The 17869-nt window shown below is 41.9% G+C and overlaps 38 non-coding genes and 42 pseudogenes across 38 annotated transcripts in view; all 80 read left to right on the top strand.

Annotated features, from left to right (window-relative positions):
- The first annotated feature begins 11 nt into the window (after window positions 1–11).
- On the top strand, window positions 12–130 carry LOC134889511 (5S ribosomal RNA; annotated as a pseudogene).
- A 107-nt stretch (window positions 131–237) lies between these two features.
- Window positions 238–356, top strand: LOC134891486 (5S ribosomal RNA; annotated as a pseudogene).
- A 107-nt stretch (window positions 357–463) lies between these two features.
- LOC134888534 (5S ribosomal RNA) lies at window positions 464–582 on the top strand (annotated as a pseudogene).
- A 107-nt stretch (window positions 583–689) lies between these two features.
- LOC134889154 (5S ribosomal RNA) lies at window positions 690–808 on the top strand (annotated as a pseudogene).
- A 107-nt stretch (window positions 809–915) lies between these two features.
- On the top strand, window positions 916–1034 carry LOC135061493 (5S ribosomal RNA). Its single transcript, XR_010247871.1, has one exon. It is a non-coding gene; the product is annotated as a 5S ribosomal RNA (ribosomal RNA).
- A 107-nt stretch (window positions 1035–1141) lies between these two features.
- On the top strand, window positions 1142–1260 carry LOC134894339 (5S ribosomal RNA; annotated as a pseudogene).
- A 107-nt stretch (window positions 1261–1367) lies between these two features.
- LOC134893929 (5S ribosomal RNA) lies at window positions 1368–1486 on the top strand (annotated as a pseudogene).
- Window positions 1487–1593: 107 nt separating this feature from the next.
- On the top strand, window positions 1594–1712 carry LOC134892812 (5S ribosomal RNA; annotated as a pseudogene).
- A 107-nt stretch (window positions 1713–1819) lies between these two features.
- Window positions 1820–1938, top strand: LOC134888387 (5S ribosomal RNA; annotated as a pseudogene).
- A 107-nt stretch (window positions 1939–2045) lies between these two features.
- Window positions 2046–2164, top strand: LOC135063646 (5S ribosomal RNA). Its single transcript, XR_010249971.1, has one exon. It is a non-coding gene; the product is annotated as a 5S ribosomal RNA (ribosomal RNA).
- Window positions 2165–2271: 107 nt separating this feature from the next.
- Window positions 2272–2390, top strand: LOC134900338 (5S ribosomal RNA). Its single transcript, XR_010173851.1, has one exon. It is a non-coding gene; the product is annotated as a 5S ribosomal RNA (ribosomal RNA).
- A 107-nt stretch (window positions 2391–2497) lies between these two features.
- LOC134900337 (5S ribosomal RNA) lies at window positions 2498–2616 on the top strand. The gene has a single exon (XR_010173850.1). It is a non-coding gene; the product is annotated as a 5S ribosomal RNA (ribosomal RNA).
- Window positions 2617–2723: 107 nt separating this feature from the next.
- On the top strand, window positions 2724–2842 carry LOC134897478 (5S ribosomal RNA; annotated as a pseudogene).
- A 107-nt stretch (window positions 2843–2949) lies between these two features.
- LOC134900335 (5S ribosomal RNA) lies at window positions 2950–3068 on the top strand. Its single transcript, XR_010173849.1, has one exon. It is a non-coding gene; the product is annotated as a 5S ribosomal RNA (ribosomal RNA).
- Window positions 3069–3175: 107 nt separating this feature from the next.
- Window positions 3176–3294, top strand: LOC134900710 (5S ribosomal RNA). The gene has a single exon (XR_010174218.1). It is a non-coding gene; the product is annotated as a 5S ribosomal RNA (ribosomal RNA).
- Window positions 3295–3401: 107 nt separating this feature from the next.
- Window positions 3402–3520, top strand: LOC134890013 (5S ribosomal RNA; annotated as a pseudogene).
- A 108-nt stretch (window positions 3521–3628) lies between these two features.
- LOC134891402 (5S ribosomal RNA) lies at window positions 3629–3747 on the top strand (annotated as a pseudogene).
- Window positions 3748–3854: 107 nt separating this feature from the next.
- On the top strand, window positions 3855–3973 carry LOC135067833 (5S ribosomal RNA). The gene has a single exon (XR_010254042.1). It is a non-coding gene; the product is annotated as a 5S ribosomal RNA (ribosomal RNA).
- A 107-nt stretch (window positions 3974–4080) lies between these two features.
- Window positions 4081–4199, top strand: LOC134895083 (5S ribosomal RNA; annotated as a pseudogene).
- Window positions 4200–4306: 107 nt separating this feature from the next.
- LOC134885930 (5S ribosomal RNA) lies at window positions 4307–4425 on the top strand. The gene has a single exon (XR_010170031.1). It is a non-coding gene; the product is annotated as a 5S ribosomal RNA (ribosomal RNA).
- Window positions 4426–4532: 107 nt separating this feature from the next.
- On the top strand, window positions 4533–4651 carry LOC134891077 (5S ribosomal RNA; annotated as a pseudogene).
- A 107-nt stretch (window positions 4652–4758) lies between these two features.
- LOC134892300 (5S ribosomal RNA) lies at window positions 4759–4877 on the top strand (annotated as a pseudogene).
- Window positions 4878–4984: 107 nt separating this feature from the next.
- Window positions 4985–5103, top strand: LOC134901966 (5S ribosomal RNA). Its single transcript, XR_010175441.1, has one exon. It is a non-coding gene; the product is annotated as a 5S ribosomal RNA (ribosomal RNA).
- Window positions 5104–5210: 107 nt separating this feature from the next.
- LOC134900334 (5S ribosomal RNA) lies at window positions 5211–5329 on the top strand. The gene has a single exon (XR_010173848.1). It is a non-coding gene; the product is annotated as a 5S ribosomal RNA (ribosomal RNA).
- A 107-nt stretch (window positions 5330–5436) lies between these two features.
- LOC134897477 (5S ribosomal RNA) lies at window positions 5437–5555 on the top strand (annotated as a pseudogene).
- Window positions 5556–5662: 107 nt separating this feature from the next.
- LOC134900333 (5S ribosomal RNA) lies at window positions 5663–5781 on the top strand. The gene has a single exon (XR_010173847.1). It is a non-coding gene; the product is annotated as a 5S ribosomal RNA (ribosomal RNA).
- A 107-nt stretch (window positions 5782–5888) lies between these two features.
- Window positions 5889–6007, top strand: LOC134900698 (5S ribosomal RNA). Its single transcript, XR_010174206.1, has one exon. It is a non-coding gene; the product is annotated as a 5S ribosomal RNA (ribosomal RNA).
- Window positions 6008–6114: 107 nt separating this feature from the next.
- Window positions 6115–6233, top strand: LOC134890012 (5S ribosomal RNA; annotated as a pseudogene).
- A 108-nt stretch (window positions 6234–6341) lies between these two features.
- Window positions 6342–6460, top strand: LOC134891404 (5S ribosomal RNA; annotated as a pseudogene).
- Window positions 6461–6567: 107 nt separating this feature from the next.
- Window positions 6568–6686, top strand: LOC135067832 (5S ribosomal RNA). Its single transcript, XR_010254041.1, has one exon. It is a non-coding gene; the product is annotated as a 5S ribosomal RNA (ribosomal RNA).
- A 107-nt stretch (window positions 6687–6793) lies between these two features.
- Window positions 6794–6912, top strand: LOC134895082 (5S ribosomal RNA; annotated as a pseudogene).
- Window positions 6913–7019: 107 nt separating this feature from the next.
- On the top strand, window positions 7020–7138 carry LOC134885929 (5S ribosomal RNA). Its single transcript, XR_010170030.1, has one exon. It is a non-coding gene; the product is annotated as a 5S ribosomal RNA (ribosomal RNA).
- A 107-nt stretch (window positions 7139–7245) lies between these two features.
- LOC134891076 (5S ribosomal RNA) lies at window positions 7246–7364 on the top strand (annotated as a pseudogene).
- A 107-nt stretch (window positions 7365–7471) lies between these two features.
- LOC134892298 (5S ribosomal RNA) lies at window positions 7472–7590 on the top strand (annotated as a pseudogene).
- A 107-nt stretch (window positions 7591–7697) lies between these two features.
- On the top strand, window positions 7698–7816 carry LOC134901965 (5S ribosomal RNA). The gene has a single exon (XR_010175440.1). It is a non-coding gene; the product is annotated as a 5S ribosomal RNA (ribosomal RNA).
- A 107-nt stretch (window positions 7817–7923) lies between these two features.
- LOC134900332 (5S ribosomal RNA) lies at window positions 7924–8042 on the top strand. Its single transcript, XR_010173846.1, has one exon. It is a non-coding gene; the product is annotated as a 5S ribosomal RNA (ribosomal RNA).
- Window positions 8043–8149: 107 nt separating this feature from the next.
- On the top strand, window positions 8150–8268 carry LOC134897476 (5S ribosomal RNA; annotated as a pseudogene).
- A 107-nt stretch (window positions 8269–8375) lies between these two features.
- Window positions 8376–8494, top strand: LOC134900331 (5S ribosomal RNA). Its single transcript, XR_010173845.1, has one exon. It is a non-coding gene; the product is annotated as a 5S ribosomal RNA (ribosomal RNA).
- Window positions 8495–8601: 107 nt separating this feature from the next.
- Window positions 8602–8720, top strand: LOC134900686 (5S ribosomal RNA). The gene has a single exon (XR_010174195.1). It is a non-coding gene; the product is annotated as a 5S ribosomal RNA (ribosomal RNA).
- Window positions 8721–8827: 107 nt separating this feature from the next.
- LOC134890011 (5S ribosomal RNA) lies at window positions 8828–8946 on the top strand (annotated as a pseudogene).
- Window positions 8947–9054: 108 nt separating this feature from the next.
- On the top strand, window positions 9055–9173 carry LOC134890060 (5S ribosomal RNA; annotated as a pseudogene).
- Window positions 9174–9280: 107 nt separating this feature from the next.
- LOC134884937 (5S ribosomal RNA) lies at window positions 9281–9399 on the top strand. The gene has a single exon (XR_010169068.1). It is a non-coding gene; the product is annotated as a 5S ribosomal RNA (ribosomal RNA).
- Window positions 9400–9506: 107 nt separating this feature from the next.
- LOC134896002 (5S ribosomal RNA) lies at window positions 9507–9625 on the top strand (annotated as a pseudogene).
- A 107-nt stretch (window positions 9626–9732) lies between these two features.
- Window positions 9733–9851, top strand: LOC134885927 (5S ribosomal RNA). The gene has a single exon (XR_010170028.1). It is a non-coding gene; the product is annotated as a 5S ribosomal RNA (ribosomal RNA).
- A 107-nt stretch (window positions 9852–9958) lies between these two features.
- Window positions 9959–10077, top strand: LOC134891073 (5S ribosomal RNA; annotated as a pseudogene).
- A 107-nt stretch (window positions 10078–10184) lies between these two features.
- Window positions 10185–10303, top strand: LOC134892297 (5S ribosomal RNA; annotated as a pseudogene).
- Window positions 10304–10410: 107 nt separating this feature from the next.
- Window positions 10411–10529, top strand: LOC135062232 (5S ribosomal RNA). The gene has a single exon (XR_010248587.1). It is a non-coding gene; the product is annotated as a 5S ribosomal RNA (ribosomal RNA).
- A 107-nt stretch (window positions 10530–10636) lies between these two features.
- LOC134885393 (5S ribosomal RNA) lies at window positions 10637–10755 on the top strand. The gene has a single exon (XR_010169508.1). It is a non-coding gene; the product is annotated as a 5S ribosomal RNA (ribosomal RNA).
- A 106-nt stretch (window positions 10756–10861) lies between these two features.
- On the top strand, window positions 10862–10979 carry LOC135069123 (5S ribosomal RNA). Its single transcript, XR_010255313.1, has one exon. It is a non-coding gene; the product is annotated as a 5S ribosomal RNA (ribosomal RNA).
- Window positions 10980–11086: 107 nt separating this feature from the next.
- LOC135062230 (5S ribosomal RNA) lies at window positions 11087–11205 on the top strand. The gene has a single exon (XR_010248584.1). It is a non-coding gene; the product is annotated as a 5S ribosomal RNA (ribosomal RNA).
- Window positions 11206–11311: 106 nt separating this feature from the next.
- On the top strand, window positions 11312–11430 carry LOC134895263 (5S ribosomal RNA; annotated as a pseudogene).
- A 107-nt stretch (window positions 11431–11537) lies between these two features.
- LOC134888351 (5S ribosomal RNA) lies at window positions 11538–11656 on the top strand (annotated as a pseudogene).
- Window positions 11657–11763: 107 nt separating this feature from the next.
- LOC135065314 (5S ribosomal RNA) lies at window positions 11764–11882 on the top strand. Its single transcript, XR_010251597.1, has one exon. It is a non-coding gene; the product is annotated as a 5S ribosomal RNA (ribosomal RNA).
- A 107-nt stretch (window positions 11883–11989) lies between these two features.
- LOC134890733 (5S ribosomal RNA) lies at window positions 11990–12108 on the top strand (annotated as a pseudogene).
- Window positions 12109–12215: 107 nt separating this feature from the next.
- LOC134893952 (5S ribosomal RNA) lies at window positions 12216–12334 on the top strand (annotated as a pseudogene).
- Window positions 12335–12441: 107 nt separating this feature from the next.
- Window positions 12442–12560, top strand: LOC134889835 (5S ribosomal RNA; annotated as a pseudogene).
- Window positions 12561–12667: 107 nt separating this feature from the next.
- Window positions 12668–12786, top strand: LOC135059081 (5S ribosomal RNA). Its single transcript, XR_010245498.1, has one exon. It is a non-coding gene; the product is annotated as a 5S ribosomal RNA (ribosomal RNA).
- A 107-nt stretch (window positions 12787–12893) lies between these two features.
- LOC134887115 (5S ribosomal RNA) lies at window positions 12894–13012 on the top strand. Its single transcript, XR_010170998.1, has one exon. It is a non-coding gene; the product is annotated as a 5S ribosomal RNA (ribosomal RNA).
- A 107-nt stretch (window positions 13013–13119) lies between these two features.
- Window positions 13120–13238, top strand: LOC135059339 (5S ribosomal RNA). The gene has a single exon (XR_010245745.1). It is a non-coding gene; the product is annotated as a 5S ribosomal RNA (ribosomal RNA).
- Window positions 13239–13344: 106 nt separating this feature from the next.
- Window positions 13345–13463, top strand: LOC134901681 (5S ribosomal RNA). The gene has a single exon (XR_010175166.1). It is a non-coding gene; the product is annotated as a 5S ribosomal RNA (ribosomal RNA).
- A 107-nt stretch (window positions 13464–13570) lies between these two features.
- LOC135070204 (5S ribosomal RNA) lies at window positions 13571–13689 on the top strand. The gene has a single exon (XR_010256376.1). It is a non-coding gene; the product is annotated as a 5S ribosomal RNA (ribosomal RNA).
- Window positions 13690–13795: 106 nt separating this feature from the next.
- On the top strand, window positions 13796–13914 carry LOC134895266 (5S ribosomal RNA; annotated as a pseudogene).
- Window positions 13915–14021: 107 nt separating this feature from the next.
- On the top strand, window positions 14022–14140 carry LOC134888350 (5S ribosomal RNA; annotated as a pseudogene).
- Window positions 14141–14247: 107 nt separating this feature from the next.
- LOC135065313 (5S ribosomal RNA) lies at window positions 14248–14366 on the top strand. Its single transcript, XR_010251596.1, has one exon. It is a non-coding gene; the product is annotated as a 5S ribosomal RNA (ribosomal RNA).
- Window positions 14367–14473: 107 nt separating this feature from the next.
- On the top strand, window positions 14474–14592 carry LOC134890732 (5S ribosomal RNA; annotated as a pseudogene).
- Window positions 14593–14699: 107 nt separating this feature from the next.
- On the top strand, window positions 14700–14818 carry LOC134896039 (5S ribosomal RNA; annotated as a pseudogene).
- Window positions 14819–14925: 107 nt separating this feature from the next.
- LOC134889834 (5S ribosomal RNA) lies at window positions 14926–15044 on the top strand (annotated as a pseudogene).
- Window positions 15045–15151: 107 nt separating this feature from the next.
- LOC134887896 (5S ribosomal RNA) lies at window positions 15152–15270 on the top strand (annotated as a pseudogene).
- Window positions 15271–15377: 107 nt separating this feature from the next.
- Window positions 15378–15496, top strand: LOC135068565 (5S ribosomal RNA). The gene has a single exon (XR_010254761.1). It is a non-coding gene; the product is annotated as a 5S ribosomal RNA (ribosomal RNA).
- Window positions 15497–15603: 107 nt separating this feature from the next.
- On the top strand, window positions 15604–15722 carry LOC134890009 (5S ribosomal RNA; annotated as a pseudogene).
- Window positions 15723–15829: 107 nt separating this feature from the next.
- LOC134893951 (5S ribosomal RNA) lies at window positions 15830–15948 on the top strand (annotated as a pseudogene).
- Window positions 15949–16055: 107 nt separating this feature from the next.
- LOC135067923 (5S ribosomal RNA) lies at window positions 16056–16174 on the top strand. Its single transcript, XR_010254130.1, has one exon. It is a non-coding gene; the product is annotated as a 5S ribosomal RNA (ribosomal RNA).
- Window positions 16175–16281: 107 nt separating this feature from the next.
- LOC134890162 (5S ribosomal RNA) lies at window positions 16282–16400 on the top strand (annotated as a pseudogene).
- Window positions 16401–16507: 107 nt separating this feature from the next.
- Window positions 16508–16626, top strand: LOC135068563 (5S ribosomal RNA). The gene has a single exon (XR_010254759.1). It is a non-coding gene; the product is annotated as a 5S ribosomal RNA (ribosomal RNA).
- A 107-nt stretch (window positions 16627–16733) lies between these two features.
- LOC134884742 (5S ribosomal RNA) lies at window positions 16734–16852 on the top strand. The gene has a single exon (XR_010168879.1). It is a non-coding gene; the product is annotated as a 5S ribosomal RNA (ribosomal RNA).
- A 107-nt stretch (window positions 16853–16959) lies between these two features.
- LOC135069818 (5S ribosomal RNA) lies at window positions 16960–17078 on the top strand. Its single transcript, XR_010256000.1, has one exon. It is a non-coding gene; the product is annotated as a 5S ribosomal RNA (ribosomal RNA).
- A 107-nt stretch (window positions 17079–17185) lies between these two features.
- Window positions 17186–17304, top strand: LOC135067922 (5S ribosomal RNA). Its single transcript, XR_010254129.1, has one exon. It is a non-coding gene; the product is annotated as a 5S ribosomal RNA (ribosomal RNA).
- A 107-nt stretch (window positions 17305–17411) lies between these two features.
- LOC134888657 (5S ribosomal RNA) lies at window positions 17412–17530 on the top strand (annotated as a pseudogene).
- A 107-nt stretch (window positions 17531–17637) lies between these two features.
- LOC134889627 (5S ribosomal RNA) lies at window positions 17638–17756 on the top strand (annotated as a pseudogene).
- Window positions 17757–17863: 107 nt separating this feature from the next.
- The window catches only part of LOC134901023 (5S ribosomal RNA), a 119-nt gene continuing 113 nt past the window's right edge, over window positions 17864–17869 (top strand). Inside the window, exon 1 of the ribosomal RNA XR_010174520.1 lies at window positions 17864–17869. This exon is cut by the window's right edge and continues 113 nt beyond it. This is a non-coding gene — a ribosomal RNA (5S ribosomal RNA).

Below are 17869 nucleotides of genomic sequence, written 5' to 3'. Positions count from 1 at the left end.
CCACAAAGCTCATCTACAGCCACACCACACTGGATACGCCCAATCTCGTCTGATCTTGGAATCTAAGCAGTGTTGGGCCTGGTTAGTGCTTGGATGGGAGACCACCTGGGAATACAAGGTGCTGTAGATATTTTTATACTGCCAACACCGTTCTGTTGATGCACTCCATTTTCAAACGTATTCATTTATGAACCAGTAGTTAGAAGTAGCAAAGTTCTAACAGAAAACACAAAGCTCATCTACAGACACACCACACTGGATACGCCAAATCTCATCTGATCTTGGAAGCTAAGCAGTGTTGGGCCTGGTTAGTACTTGGATAGGAGACCACCTGGGAATACAAGGTGCTGTAGATATTTTTATACTGCCAACACCGTTCTGTTGATGCATTCCATTTTCAAACGTATTCATTTATGAACCAGTAGTAAGAAGTAGAAAAGTTCTAACAGAAACCACACAGCTCATCTAAAGCCACACCACATTGGATACGCCCAAACTCATCTGATCTTGGAAGCTAAGCAGTGTTGGGCCTGGTTAGTACTTGGATGGGAGACCACCTGGGAATACAAGGTGCTGTAGATATTTTTATACTGCCAACACCGTTCTGTTGATGCATTCCATTTTCAAACGTATTCATTTATGAACCAGTAGTTAGAAGTAGAAAAGTTCTAACAGAAACCACACAGCTCATCTACAGCCACACCACATTGGATACGCCCAAACTCATCTGATCTTGGAAGCTAAGCAGTGTTGGGCCTGGTTAGTACTTGGATGGGAGACCAACTGGGAGTTTAAGGTGCTGTAGATATTTTTATACTGCCAACACCGTTCTGTTGATGCATTCCATTTTCAAATGTATTCATTTATGAACCAGTAGTTAGAAGTAGAAAAGTTCTAACAGAAACCACAAAGCTCATCTACAGCCACACCACACTGGATACGCCCAATCTCATCTGATCTTGGAAGCTAAGCAGTGTTGGGCCTGGTTAGTACTTGGATGGTAGACCACCTGGGAATACAAGGTGCTGTAGATATTTTTATACTGCCAACACCGTTCTGTTGATGCATTCCATTTTCAAACGTATTCATTTATGAACCAGTAGTTAGAAGTAGAACAGTTCTAACAGAAACCACAAAGCTCATCTACAGCCACACCACACTGGATACGCCCAATCTCATCTGATCTTGGAAGCTAAGCAGTGTTGGAACTGGTTAGTACTTGCATGGAAGACCACCTGGGAATACAAGGTGCTGTAGAAATTTTTATACTGCCAACACCGTTCTGTTGATGCATTCCATTTTCAAACATATTCATTTATGAACCAGTAGTTAGAAGTAGAAAAGTTCTAATAGAAACCACAAAGCTCATCTACAGCCACACCACACTGGATACGCCCAATCTCGTCTGATCTTGGAATCTATGCAGTGTTGGGCCTGGTTAGTGCTTGGATGGGAGACCACCTGGGAATACAAGGTGCTGTAGATATTTTTATACTGCCAACACCGTTCTGTTGATGCACTCCATTTTCAAACGTATTCATTTATGAACCAGTAGTTAGAAGTAGCAAAGTTCTAACAGAAAACACAAAGCTCATCTACAGCCACACCACACTGGATACGCCCAATCTCATCTGAATGTGGAAGCTAAGCAGTGTTGGGCCTGGTTAGTACTTGGATGGGAGACAACCTGGGAATACAAGGTGCTGTAGATATTTTTATACTGCCAACACCGTTCTGTTGATGCATTCCATTTTCAAACGTTTTCATTTATGAACCAGTAGTTAGAAGTAGACAAGTTCTAACAGAAACCACAAAGCTCATCTACAGCCACGCCACACTGGATACGCCCAATCTCATCTGATCTTGAAAGCTAAGCAGTGTTGGGCCTGGTTAGTACTTGGATGGGAGACCACCTGGGGATACAAGGTGCTGTAGATATTTTTATACTGCCAACACCGTTCTGTTGATGCATTCCATTTTCAAACGTTTTCATTTATGAACCAGTAGTTAGAAGTAGAAAAGTTCTAACAGAAACCACAAAGCTCATCTACAGCCACACCACACTGGATATGCCCAATCTCATCTGATCTTGGAAGCTAAGCAGTGTTGGGCCTGGTCAGTACTTGGATGGGAGACCACCTGGGAATACAAGGTGCTGTAGATATTTTTATACTGCCAACACCGTTCTGTTGATGCATTCCATTTTCAAACGTATTCATTTATGAACCAGTAGTTAGAAGTAGAAAAGTTCTAACAGAAACCACAAAGCTCATCTACAGCCACACCACACTGGATACGCCCAATCTCATCTGATCTTGGAAGCTAAGCAGTGTTGGGCCTGGTTAGTACTTGGATGGGAGACCACCTGGGAATACAAGGTGCTGTAGATATTTTTATACTGCCAACACCGTTCTGTTGATGCATTCCTTTTTCAAACGTACTTATTTATGAACCAGTAGTTAGAAGTAGAAAAGTTCTAGCAGAAACCACAAAGCTCATCTACAGCCACACCACACTGGATACGCCCAATCTCATCTGATCTTGGAAGCTAAGCAGTGTTGGGCCTGGTTAGTACTTGGATGGGAGACCACCTGGGAATACAAGGTGCTGTAGATATTTTTATACTGCCAACACCGTTCTGTTGATGCATTCCATTTTCAAACTTATTCATTTATGAACCAGTAGTTAGAAGTAGAAAAGTTCTAACAGAAACCACAAAGCTCATCTACAGCCACACCACACTGGATACGCCCAATCGCATCTCATCTTCGAAGCTAAGCAGTGTTGGGCCTGGTTAGTGCTTGGATGGGAGAACACCTGGGAATACAAGGTGCTGTAGATATTTTTATACTGCCAACACCGTTCTGTTGATGCATTCCATTTTAAAACGTATTCATTTATGAACCAGTAGTTAGAAGTAGAAAAGTTTTAACAGAAACCACAAAGCTCATCTACAGCCACACCACACTGGATACGCCCAATCTCATCTGATCTTGGAAGCTAAGCAGTGTTGGGCCTGGTTAGTACTTGGATGGGAGACCACCTGGGAATACAAGGTGCTGTAGATATTTTTATACTGCCAACACCGTTCTGTTGATCCATTCCATTTTCAAACTTATTCATTTATGAACCAGTAGTTAGAAGTAGAAAAGTTCTAACAGAAACCACAAAGCTTATCTACAGCCACACCACATTGGAAGCGCCCAATCTCATCTGATCTTGGAAGTTAAGCAGTGTTGGGCCTGGTTAGTACTTGGATGGGAGACCACCTGGGAATACAAGGTGCTGTAGATATTTTTATACTGCCAACACCGTTATGTTGATGCATTCAATTTTCAAACGTATATATTTATGAACCAGTAGTTAGAAGTAGAAAAGTTCAAACAGAAACCACAAAGCTCATCTACAGCCACACCACACTGGATACGCCCAATCTCATCTTATCTTGGAAGCTAAGCAGTGTTGGGCCTGGTTAGTACTTGGATAGGAGACCACCTGGGAATACAAGGTGCTGTAGATATTTTTTATACTGCCAACACCGTTCTGTTGATGCATTCCATTTTCAAACGTATTCATTTATGAACCAGTAGTTAGAAGTAGAAAAGTTCTAACAGAAACCACACAGCTCATCTACAGCCACACAACATTGGATACGCCCAAACTCATCTGATCTTGGAAGCTAAGCAGTGTTAGGCCTGGTTAGTACTTGGATGGGAGACCAACTGGGAATACAAGGTGCTGTAGATATTTTTATACTGCCAACACCGTTCTGTTGATCCATTCCATTTTCAAACTTATTCATTTATGAACCAGTAGTTAGAAGTAGAAAAGTTCTAACAGAAACCACAAAGCTCATCTACAGCCACACCACACTGGATACGCCCAATCTCATCTGATCTTGGAAGCTAAGTAGTGTTGGGCCTGGTTAGTACTTGGATGGTAGACCACCTGGGAATACAAGGTGCTGTAGATATTTTTATACTGCCAACACCGTTCTGTTGATGCATTCCATTTTTAAACGTATTCATTTATGAACCAGTAGTTAGAAGTAGAAAAGTTCTAACAGAAACCACACAGCTCATCTACAGCCACACGACATTGGATACGCCCAAACTCATCTGGTCTTGGAAGCTAAGCAGTGTTTGGCCTGGTTAGTTCTTGGATGGGAGACCACCTGAGAATACAAGGAGCTGTAGATATTTTTATACTGCCAACACCGTTCTGTTGATGCATTCCATTTTCAAACGTACTCATTTATGAACCAGTAGTTAGAAGTAGAAAAGTTCTAACAGAAACCACAAAGCTCATCTACAGACACACCACACTGGATACGCCCAATCTCATCTGATCTTGGAAGCTAAGCAGTGTTGGGCCTGGTTAGTACTTGGATAGGAGACCACCTGGGAATACAAGGTGCTGTAGATATTTTTATACTGCCAACACCGTTCTGTTGATGCATTCCATTTTCAAACGTATTCATTTATGAACCAGTAGTTAGAAGTAGAAAAGTTCTAACAGAAACCACACAGCTCATCTAAAGCCACACCACATTGGATACGCCCAAACTCATCTGATCTTGGAAGCTAAGCAGTGTTGGGCCTGGTTAGTACTTGGATGGGAGACCACCTGGGAATACAAGGCGCTGTAGATATTTTTATACTGCCAACACCGTTCTGTTGATGCATTCCATTTTCAAACGTATTCATTTATGAACCAGTAGTTAGAAGTAGAAAAGTTCTAACAGAAACCACACAGCTCATCTACAGCCACACCACATTGGATACGCCCAAACTCATCTGATCTTGGAAGCTAAGCAGTGTTGGGCCTGGTTAGTGCTTGGATGGGAGACCAACTGGGAATTTAAGGTGCTGTAGATATTTTTATACTGCCAACACCGTTCTGTTGATGCATTCCATTTTCAAATGTATTCATTTATGAACCAGTAGTTAGAAGTAGAAAAGTTCTAACAGAAACCACAAAGCTCATCTACAGCCACACCACGCTGGATACGCCCAATCTCATCTGATCTTGGAAGCTAAGCAGTGTTGGGCCTGGTTAGTACTTGGATGGGAGACCACCTGGGAATACAAGGTGCTGTAGATATTTTTATACTGCCAACACCGTTCTGTTGATGCATTCCATTTTCAAACGTATTCATTTATGAACCAGTAGTTAGAAGTAGAAAAGTTCTAGCAGAAACCACAAAGCTCATCTACAGCCACACCACACTGGATACGCCCAATCTCATCTGATCTTGGAAGCTAAGCAGTGTTGGGCCTGGTTAGTACTTGGATGGGAGACCACCTGGGAATACAAGGTGCTGTAGATATTTTTATACTGCCAACACCGTTCTGTTGATGCATTCCATTTTCAAACTTATTCATTTATGAACCAGTAGTTAGAAGTAGAAAAGTTCTAACAGAAACCACAAAGCTCATCTACAGCCACACCACACTGGATACGCCCAATCGCATCTCATCTTCGAAGCTAAGCAGTGTTGGGCCTGGTTAGTGCTTGGATGGGAGAACACCTGGGAATACAAGGTGCTGTAGATATTTTTATACTGCCAACACCGTTCTGTTGATGCATTCCATTTTAAAACGTATTCATTTATGAACCAGTAGTTAGAAGTAGAAAAGTTTTAACAGAAACCACAAAGCTCATCTACAGCCACACCACACTGGATACGCCCAATCTCATCTGATCTTGGAAGCTAAGCAGTGTTGGGCCTGGTTAGTACTTGGATGGGAGACCACCTGGGAATACAAGGTGCTGTAGATATTTTTATACTGCCAACACCGTTCTGTTGATCCATTCCATTTTCAAACTTATTCATTTATGAACCAGTAGTTAGAAGTAGAAAAGTTCTAACAGAAACCACAAAGCTTATCTACAGCCACACCACATTGGAAGCGCCCAATCTCATCTGATCTTGGAAGTTAAGCAGTGTTGGGCCTGGTTAGTACTTGGATGGGAGACCACCTGGGAATACAAGGTGCTGTAGATATTTTTATACTGCCAACACCGTTATGTTGATGCATTCAATTTTCAAACGTATATATTTATGAACCAGTAGTTAGAAGTAGAAAAGTTCAAACAGAAACCACAAAGCTCATCTACAGCCACACCACACTGGATACGCCCAATCTCATCTTATCTTGGAAGCTAAGCAGTGTTGGGCCTGGTTAGTACTTGGATAGGAGACCACCTGGGAATACAAGGTGCTGTAGATATTTTTTATACTGCCAACACCGTTCTGTTGATGCATTCCATTTTCAAACGTATTCATTTATGAACCAGTAGTTAGAAGTAGAAAAGTTCTAACAGAAACCACACAGCTCATCTACAGCCACACAACATTGGATACGCCCAAACTCATCTGATCTTGGAAGCTAAGCAGTGTTAGGCCTGGTTAGTACTTGGATGGGAGACCAACTGGGAATACAAGGTGCTGTAGATATTTTTATACTGCCAACACCGTTCTGTTGATCCATTCCATTTTCAAACTTATTCATTTATGAACCAGTAGTTAGAAGTAGAAAAGTTCTAACAGAAACCACAAAGCTCATCTACAGCCACACCACACTGGATACGCCCAATCTCATCTGATCTTGGAAGCTAAGTAGTGTTGGGCCTGGTTAGTACTTGGATGGTAGACCACCTGGGAATACAAGGTGCTGTAGATATTTTTATACTGCCAACACCGTTCTGTTGATGCATTCCATTTTTAAACGTATTCATTTATGAACCAGTAGTTAGAAGTAGAAAAGTTCTAACAGAAACCACACAGCTCATCTACAGCCACACGACATTGGATACGCCCAAACTCATCTGGTCTTGGAAGCTAAGCAGTGTTTGGCCTGGTTAGTTCTTGGATGGGAGACCACCTGAGAATACAAGGAGCTGTAGATATTTTTATACTGCCAACACCGTTCTGTTGATGCATTCCATTTTCAAACGTACTCATTTATGAACCAGTAGTTAGAAGTAGAAAAGTTCTAACAGAAACCACAAAGCTCATCTACAGACACACCACACTGGATACGCCCAATCTCATCTGATCTTGGAAGCTAAGCAGTGTTGGGCCTGGTTAGTACTTGGATAGGAGACCACCTGGGAATACAAGGTGCTGTAGATATTTTTATACTGCCAACACCGTTCTGTTGATGCATTCCATTTTCAAACGTATTCATTTATGAACCAGTAGTTAGAAGTAGAAAAGTTCTAACAGAAACCACACAGCTCATCTAAAGCCACACCACATTGGATACGCCCAAACTCATCTGATCTTGGAAGCTAAGCAGTGTTGGGCCTGGTTAGTACTTGGATGGGAGACCACCTGGGAATACAAGGCGCTGTAGATATTTTTATACTGCCAACACCGTTCTGTTGATGCATTCCATTTTCAAACGTATTCATTTATGAACCAGTAGTTAGAAGTAGAAAAGTTCTAACAGAAACCACACAGCTCATCTACAGCCACACCACATTGGATACGCCCAAACTCATCTGATCTTGGAAGCTAAGCAGTGTTGGGCCTGGTTAGTGCTTGGATGGGAGACCAACTGGGAATTTAAGGTGCTGTAGATATTTTTATACTGCCAACACCGTTCTGTTGATGCATTCCATTTTCAAATGTATTCATTTATGAACCAGTAGTTAGAAGTAGAAAAGTTCTAACAGAAACCACAAAGCTCATCTACAGCCACACCACGCTGGATACGCCCAATCTCATCTGATCTTGGAAGCTAAGCAGTGTTGGGCCTGGTTAGTACTTGGATGGGAGACCACCTGGGAATACAAGGTGCTGTAGATATTTTTATACTGCCAACACCGTTCTGTTGATGCATTCCATTTTCAAACGTATTCATTTATGAACCAGTAGTTAGAAGTAGAAAAGTTCTAGCAGAAACCACAAAGCTCATCTACAGCCACACCACACTGGATACGCCCAATCTCATCTGATCTTGGAAGCTAAGCAGTGTTGGGCCTGGTTAGTACTTGGATGGGAGACCACCTGGGAATACAAGGTGCTGTAGATATTTTTATACTGCCAACACCGTTCTGTTGATGCATTCCATTTTCAAACGTACTTATTTATGAACCAGTAGTTAGAAGTAGAAAAGTTCTAGCAGAAACCACAAAGCTCATCTACAGCCACACCACACTGGATACGCCCAATCGCATCTCATCTTCGAAGCTAAGCAGTGTTGGGCCTGGTTAGTGCTTGGATGGGAGAACACCTGGGAATACAAGGTGCTGTAGATATTTTTATACTGCCAACACCGTTCTGTTGATGCATTCCATTTTAAAACGTATTCATTTATGAACCAGTAGTTAGAAGTAGAAAAGTTTTAACAGAAACCACAAAGCTCATCTACAGCCACACCACACTGGATACGCCCAATCTCATCTGATCTTGGAAGCTAAGCAGTGTTGGGCCTGGTTAGTACTTGGATGGGAGACCACCTGGGAATACAAGGTGCTGTAGATATTTTTATACTGCCAACACCGTTCTGTTGATCCATTCCATTTTCAAACTTATTCATTTATGAACCAGTAGTTAGAAGTAGAAAAGTTCTAACAGAAACCACAAAGCTCATCTACAGCCACACCACATTGGAAGCGCCCAATCTCATCTGATCTTGGAAGTTAAGCAGTGTTGGGCCTGGTTAGTACTTGGATGGGAGACCACCTGGGAATACAAGGTGCTGTAGATATTTTTATACTGCCAACACCGTTATGTTGATGCATTCAATTTTCAAACGTATATATTTATGAACCAGTAGTTAGAAGTAGAAAAGTTCAAACAGAAACCACAAAGCTCATCTACAGCCACACCACACTGGATACGCCCAATCTCATCTTATCTTGGAAGCTAAGCAGTGTTGGGCCTGGTTAGTACTTGGATAGGAGACCACCTGGGAATACAAGGTGCTGTAGATATTTTTTATACTGCCAACACCGTTCTGTTGATGCATTCCATTTTCAAACGTATTCATTTATGAACCAGTAGTTAGAAATAGAAAAGTTCTAACAGAAACCACACAGCTCATCTACAGCCACACCACATTGGATAAGCCCAAACTCATCTGATCTTGGAAGCTAAGCAGTGTTGGGCCTGGTTAGTACTTGGATGGGAGACCAACTGGGAATACAAGGTGCTGTAGATATTTTTATACTGCCAACACCGTTCTGTTGATGCATTCCATTTTCAAACGTATTCATTTATGAACCAGTAGTTAGAAGTAGAAAAGTTCTAACAGAAACCACAAAGCTCATCTACAGCCACACCACACTGGATATGCCCAATCTCATCTGATCTTGGAAGCTAAGTAGTGTTGGGCCTGGTTAGTACTTGGATGGTAGACCACCTGGGAATACAAGGTGCTGTAGATATTTTTATACTGCCAACACCGTTCTGTTGATGCATTCCATTTTCAAACGTACTTATTTATGAACCAGTAGTTAGAAGTAGAAAAGATCTAACAGAAACCACACAGCTCATCTACAGCCACACGACATTGGATACGCCCAAACTCATCTGATCTTGGAAGCTAAGCAGTGTTTGGCCTGGTTAGTTCTTGGATGGGAGACCACCTGAAAATACAAGGAGCTGTAGATATTTTTATACTGCCAACACCGTTCTGTTGATGCATTCCATTTTCAAACGTACTCATTTATGAACCAGTAGTTAGAAGTAGAAAAGTTCTAACAGAAACCACAAAGCTCATCTACAGACACACCACACTGGATACGCCCAATCTCATCTGATCTTGGAAGCTAAGCAGTGTTGGGCCTGGTTAGTACTTGGATAGGAGACCACCTGGGAATACAAGGTGCTGTAGATATTTTTATACTGCCAACACCGTTCTGTTGATGCATTCCATTTTCAAACGTATTCATTTATGAACCAGTAGTTAGAAGTAGAAAAGTTCAAACAGAAACCACACAGCTCATCTAAAGCCACACCACATTGGATACGCCCAAACTCATCTGATCTTGGAAGCTAAGCAGTGTTGGGCCTGGTTAGTACTTGGATGGGAGACCACCTGGGAATACAAGGCGCTGTAGATATTTTTATACTGCCAACACCGTACTGTTGATGCATTCCATTTTCAAACGTATTCATTTATGAACCAGTAGTTAGAAGTAGAAAAGTTCTAACAGAAACCACACAGCTCATCTACAGCCACACCACATTGGATACGCCCAAACTCATCTGATCTTGGAAGCTAAGCAGTGTTGGGCCTGGTTAGTGCTTGGATGGGAGACCAACTGGGAATTTAAGGTGCTGTAGATATTTTTATACTGCCAACACCGTTCTGTTGATGCATTCCATTTTCAAATGTATTCATTTATGAACCAGTAGTTAGAAGTAGAAAAGTTCTAACAGAAACCACAAAGCTCATCTACAGCCACACCACGCTGGATGCGCCCAATCTCATCTGATCTTGGAAGCTAAGCAGTGTTGGGCCTGGTTAGTACTTGGATGGGAGACCAACTGGGAATACAAGGTGCTGTAGATATTTTTATACTGCCAACACCGTTCTGTTGATGCATTCCATTTTCAAACGTATTCATTTACGAACCAGTAGTTAGAAGTAGAAAAGTTCTAACAGAAAACACAAAGCTCATCTACAGCCACACCACACTGGATACGCCCAATCTCATCTGATTTTGGAAGCTAAGCAGTGTTGGGCCTGGTTAGTACTTGGATGGGAGACCACCTGGGAATACAAGATGCTGTAGATATTTTATACTGCCAACACCGTTCTGTTGATCCATTCCATTTTCAAACGTATTCATTTATGAACCAGTAGTTAGAAGTAGAAAAGTTCTAACAGAAACCACAAAGCTCATCTACAGCCACACCACACTGGAAGCGCCCAATCTCATCTGATCTTGGAAGCTAAGCAGTGTTGGGCCTGGTTAGTACTTGGAAGGAGACCACCTGGGAATACAAGGTGCTGTAGATATTTTTATACTGCCAACACCGTTCTGTTGATGCATTCCATTTTCAAACGTACTTATTTATGAACCAGTAGTTAGAAGTAGAAAAGTTCTAGCAGAAACCACAAAACTCATCTACAGCCACACCACACTGGATACGCCCAATCTCATCTGATCTTGGAAGCTAAGCAGTGTTGGGCCTGGTTAGTACTTGGATGGGAGACCACCTGGGAATACAAGGTGCTGTCGATATTTTTATACTGCCAACACGTTCTGTTGATGCATTCCATTTTCAAACGTATTCATTTATGAACCAGTAGTTAGAAGTAGAAAAGTTCTAACAGAAACCACACAGCTCATCTACAGCCACACCACATTGGATACGCCCAAACTCATCTTATCTTGGAAGCTAAGCAGTGTTAGGCCTGGTTAGTACTTGGATGGGAGACCAACTGGGAATACAAGGTGCTGTAGATATTTTTATACTGCCAACACCGTTCTGTAGATGCATTCCATTTTCAAACGTATTCATTTATGAACCAGTAGTTAGAAGTAGAACAGTTCTAACAGAAACCACAAAGCTCATCTACAGCAACACCACACTGGATACGCCCAATCTCATCTGATCTTGGAAGCTAAGCAGTGTTGGGTCTGGTTAGTGCTTGGATGGGAGACCACCTGGGAATACAAGGTGCTGTAGATATTTTTATACTGCCAACACCGTTCTGTTGATGCATTCCTTTTTCAAACATATTCATTTATGAACCAGTAGTTAGAAGTAGAAAAGTTCTAATAGAAAACACTAAGCTCATCTACAGCCACACCACACTGGATACGCCCAATCTCATCTGATCTTGGAAGCTAAGCAGTGTTGGGCCTGGTTAGTGCTTGGATGGGAGACCACCTGGGAATACAAGGTGCTGTAGATATTTTTATACTGCCAACACCGTTCTGTTGATGCATTCCATTTTCAAACGTATTCATTTATGAACCAGTAGTTAGAAGTAGAAAAGTTCAAACAGAAACCACAAAGCTCATCTACAGCCACACCACACTGGATACGCCCAATCTCATCTTATCTTGGAAGCTAAGCAGTGTTGGGCCTGGTTAGTACTTGGATAGGAGACCACGTGGGAATACAAGGTGCTGTAGATATTTTTATACTGCCAACACCGTTCTGTTGATGCATTCCATTTTCAAACGTATTCATTTATGAACCAGTAGTTAGAAGTAGAAAAGTTCTAACAGAAACCACACAGCTCATCTACAGCCACACCACATTGGATACGCCCAAACTCATCTTATCTTGGAAGCTAAACAGTGTTGGGCCTGGTTAGTACTTGGATGGGAGACCAACTGGGAATACAAGGTGCTGTAGATATTTTTATACTGCCAACACCGTTCTGTAGATGCATTCCATTTTCGAACGTATTCATTTATGAACCAGTAGTTAGAAGTATAAAAGTTCTAACAGAAACCACAAAGCTCATCTACGGCCACGCCACACTGGATACGTCCAATCTCGTCTGATCTTGGAAGCTAAGCAGTGTTGGGCCTGGTTAGTGCTTGGATGGGAGACCACCTGGGAATACAAGGTGCTGTAGATATTTTTATACTGCCAACACCGTTCTGTTGATGCATTCCATTTTCAAACGTATTCATTTATGAACCAGTAGTTAAAAGTAGAAAAGTTCTAACAGAAAACACAAAGCTCATCTACAGCCACACCACACTGGAAGCACCCAATCTCATCTGATCTTGGAAGCTAAGCAGTGTTGGGCCTGGTTAGTACTTGGAAGGGAGACCACCTGGGAATACAAGGTGCTGTAGATATTTTTATACTGCCAACACCGTTCTGTTGATGCATTCCATTTTCAAACGTATTCATTTATGAACCAGTAGTTAGAAGTAGAAAAGTTCTAACAGAAACCACAAAGCTCATCTACAGCCACACCACACTGGATACACCCAATCTCATCTGATCTTGGAAGCTAAGCAGTGTTGGGCCTGGTTAGTACTTGGATGGGAGACCACCTGGGAATACAAGGTGCTGTAGATATTTTTATATTGTCAACACCGTTCTGTTGATGCATTCCATTTTTAAACGTAATTATTTATGAACCAGTAGTTAGAAGTAGAAAAGTTCTAGCAGAAACCACAAAGCTCATCTACAGCCACACCACACTGGATACGCCCAATCTCATCTGATCTTGGAAGCTAAGCAGTGTTGGGCCTGGTTAGTACTTGGATGGGAGACCTCCTGGGAATACAAGGTGCTGTAGATATTTTATACTGCCAACACTGTTCTGTTGATCCATTCCATTTTCAAACGTATTCATTTATGAACCAGTAGTTAGAAGTAGAAAAGTTCTAACAGAAACCACAAAGCTCATCTACAGCCACACCACACTGGAAGCGCCCAATCTCATCTGATCTTGGAAGCTAAGCAGTGTTGGGCCTGGTTAGTACTTGGAAGGGAGACCACCTGGGAATACAAGGTGCTGTAGATATTTTTATACTGCCAATACCGTTCTGTTGATGCATTCCATTTTCAAACGTATTCATTTATGAACCAGTAGTTAGAAGTAGAAAAGTTCTAACAGAAACCACAAAGCTCATCTACAGCCACACCACACTGGATACGCCCAATCTCAACTGATCTTGGAAGCTAAGCAGTGTTGGGCCTGGTTAGTACTTGGATGGGAGACCACCTGGGAATACAAGGTGCTGTCGATATTTTTATACTGCCAACACGTTCTGTTGATGCATTCCATTTTCAAACGTATTCATTTATGAACCAGTAGTTAGAAGTAGAAAAGTTCTAACAGAAACCACACAGCTCATCTACAGCCACACCACATTGGATACGCCCAAACTCATCTTATCTTGGAAGCTAAGCAGTGTTAGGCCTGGTTAGTACTTGGATGGGAGACCAACTGGGAATACAAGGTGCTGTAGATATTTTTATACTGCCAACACCGTTCTGTAGATGCATTCCATTTTCAAACGTATTCATTTATGAACCAGTAGTTAGAAGTAGAACAGTTCTAACAGAAACCACAAAGCTCATCTACAGCAACACCACACTGGATACGCCCAATCTCATCTGATCTTGGAAGCTAAGCAGTGTTGGGTCTGGTTAGTGCTTGGATGGGAGACCACCTGGGAATACAAGGTGCTGTAGATATTTTTATACTGCCAACACCGTTCTGTTGATGCATTCCTTTTTCAAACATATTCATTTATGAACCAGTAGTTAGAAGTAGAAAAGTTCTAATAGAAAACACTAAGCTCATCTACAGCCACACCACACTGGATACGCCCAATCTCATCTGATCTTGGAAGCTAAGCAGTGTTGGGCCTGGTTAGTGCTTGGATGGGAGACCACCTGGGAATACAAGGTGCTGTAGATATTTTTATACTGCCAACACCGTTCTGTTGATGCATTCCATTTTCAAACGTATTCATTTATGAACCAGTAGTTAGAAGTAGAAAAGTTCAAACAGAAACCACAAAGCTCATCTACAGCCACACCACACTGGATACGCCCAATCTCATCTTATCTTGGAAGCTAAGCAGTGTTGGGCCTGGTTAGTACTTGGATAGGAGACCACGTGGGAATACAAGGTGCTGTAGATATTTTTATACTGCCAACACCGTTCTGTTGATGCATTCCATTTTCAAACGTATTCATTTATGAACCAGTAGTTAGAAGTAGAAAAGTTCTAACAGAAACCACACAGCTCATCTACAGCCACACCACATTGGATACGCCCAAACTCATCTTATCTTGGAAGCTAAACAGTGTTGGGCCTGGTTAGTACTTGGATGGGAGACCAACTGGGAATACAATGTGCTGTAGATATTTTTATACTGCCAACACCGTTCTGTAGATGCATTCCATTTTCAAACGTATTCATTTATGAACCAGTAGTTAGAAGTATAAAAGTTCTAACAGAAACCACAAAGCTCATCTACGGCCACGCCACACTGGATACGTCCAATCTCGTCTGATCTTGGAAGCTAAGCAGTGTTGGGCCTGGTTAGTGCTTGGATGGGAGACCACCTGGGAATACAAGGTGCTGTAGATATTTTTATACTGCCAACACCGTTCTGTTGATGCATTCCATTTTCAAACGTATTCATTTATGAACCAGTAGTTAAAAGTAGAAAAGTTCTAACAGAAAACACAAAGCTCATCTACAGCCACACCACACTGGATACACCCAATCTCATCTGATCGTGGAAGCTAAGCAGTGTTGAGCCTGGTAAGTACTTGGATGGGAGACCACCTGGGAATACAAGGTGCTGTAGATATTTTTATACTGCCAACACCGTTCTGTTGATGCATTCCATTTTCAAACGTTTTCATTTATGAACCAGTAGTTAGTAGTAGACAAGTTCTAACAGAAACCACAAAGCTCATCTACAGCCACGCCACACTGGATACGCCCAATCTCATCTGATCTTGGAAGTTAAGCAGTGTTGGGCCTGGTTAGTACTTGGATGAGAGACCACCTGGGAATACAAGGTGCTGTAGATATTTTTATACTGCCAACACCGTTCTGTTGATGCATTCCATTTTCAAACGTATTCATTTATGAACCAGTAGTTAGAAGTAGAAAAGTTCAAACAGAAACCACAAAGCTCATCTACAGCCACACCACACTGGATACGCCCAATCTCATCTTATCTTGGAAGCTAAGCAGTGTTGGGCCTGGTTAGTACTTGGATAGGAGACCACCTGGGAATACAAGGTGCTGTAGATATTTTTATACTGCCAACACCGTTCTGTTGATGCATTCCATTTTCAAACGTATTCATTTATGAACCAGTAGTTAGAAGTAGAAAAGTTCTAACAGAAACCACCCAGCTCATCTACAGCCACACCACATTGGATACGCCCAAACTCATCTTATCTTGGAAGCTAAACAGTGTTGGGCCTGGTTAGTACTTGGATGGGAGACCAACTGGGAATACAAGGTGCTGTAGATATTTTTATACTGCCAACACCGTTCTGTAGATGCATTCCATTTTCAAACGTATTCATTTATGAACCAGTAGTTAGAAGTAGAAAAGTTCTAACAGAAACCACAAAGCTCATCTACAGCCACACCACACTGGATACGCCCAATCTCGTCTGATCTTGGAAGCTAAGCAGTGTTGGGCCTGGTTAGTGCTTGGATGGGAGACCACCTGGGAATACAAGGTGCTGTAGATATTTTTATACTGCCAACACCGTTCTGTTGATGCATTCCATTTTCAAACGTATTCATTTATGAACCAGTAGTTAAAAGTAGAAAAGTTCTAACAGAAAACACAAAGCTCATCTACAGCCACACCACACTGGATACGCCCAATCTCATCTGATCGTGGAAGCTAAGCAGTGTTGAGCCTGGTAAGTACTTGGATGGGAGACCACCTGGGAATACAAGGTGCTGTAGATATTTTTATACTGCCAACACCGTTCTGTTGATGCATTCCATTTTCAAACGTTTTCATTTATGAACCAGTAGTTAGTAGTAGACAAGTTCTAACAGAAACCACAAAGCTCATCTACAGCCACGCCACACTGGATACGCCCAATCTCATCTGATCTTGGAAGTTAAGCAGTGTTGGGCCTGGTTAGTACTTGGATGAGAGACCACCTGGGAATACAAGGTGCTGTAGATATTTTTATACTGTCAACACCGTTCTGTTGATGCATTCCATTTTCAAACGTATTCATTTATGAACCAGTAGTTAGAAGTAGAAAAGTTCTAACAGAAACCACAAAGCTAATCTACAGCCACTCCACACTGGAAACGCCCAATCTCATCAGATCTTGGAAGCTAAGCAGTGTTGGGCCTGGTTCGTATTTGGATGGGAGACCACCTGGGAATACAAGGTGCTGTAGATATTTTTATACTGCCAACACCGTTCTGTTGATGCATTCCATTTTCAAACGTATTCATTTATGAACCAGTAGTTAGAAGTAGAAAAGTTCTAACAGAAATCACAAAGGTCATCTACAGCCACACCACACTAGATACGCCCAATCTCATCTGATCTTGAAAGCTAAGCAGTGTTGGGCCTGGTTAGTACTTGGATGGGAGACCACCTGGGAATACAAGGTGCTGTAGATATTTGTATACTGCCAACACCGTTCTGTTGATGCATTCCATTTTCGAACATATTCATTTATGAACGAGTAGTTAGAAGTAGAAAAGTTCTAATAGAAACCACTAAGCTCATCTACAGCCACACCACACTGGATACGCCCAATCTCGTCTGATCTTGGAAGCTAAGCAGTGTTGGGCCTGGTTAGTGCTTGGATGGGAGACCACCTGGGAATACAAGGTGCTGTAGATATTTTTATACTGCCAACACCGTTCTGTTGATGCATTCCATTTTCAAACGTATTCATTTATGAACCAGTAGTTAGAAGTAGAAAAGTTCTAACAGAAAACACAAAGCTCATCTACAGCCACACCACAATGGATACGCCCAATCTCATCTGATCGTGGAAGCTAAGCAGTGTTGGGCCTGGTAAGTACTTGGATGGGAGACCACCTGGGAATACAAGGTGCTGTAGATATTTTTATACTGCCAACACCGTTCTGTTGATGCATTCCATTTTCAAACGTTTTCATTTATAAACCAGTAGTTAGTAGTAGACAAGTTCTAACAGAAACCACAAAGCTTATCTACAGCCACGCCACACTGTATACGCCCAATCTCATCTGATCTTGGAAGTTAAGCAGTGTTGGGCCTGGTTAGTACTTGGATGAGAGACCACCTGGAAATACAAGGTGCTGTAGATATTTTTATACTGCCAACACCGTTCTGTTGATGCATTCCATTTTCAAATGTTTTCATTTATGAACCAGTAGTTAGAAGTAGAAAAGTTCTAACAGAAACCACAAAGCTCATCTAC

Source organism: Pseudophryne corroboree, chromosome 3, assembly GCF_028390025.1.
Source record: "Pseudophryne corroboree isolate aPseCor3 chromosome 3, aPseCor3.hap2, whole genome shotgun sequence".
Taxonomy (NCBI): Eukaryota; Metazoa; Chordata; class Amphibia; order Anura; family Myobatrachidae; genus Pseudophryne; species Pseudophryne corroboree.
This window is presented reverse-complemented; position numbering and strand designations above follow the sequence as displayed.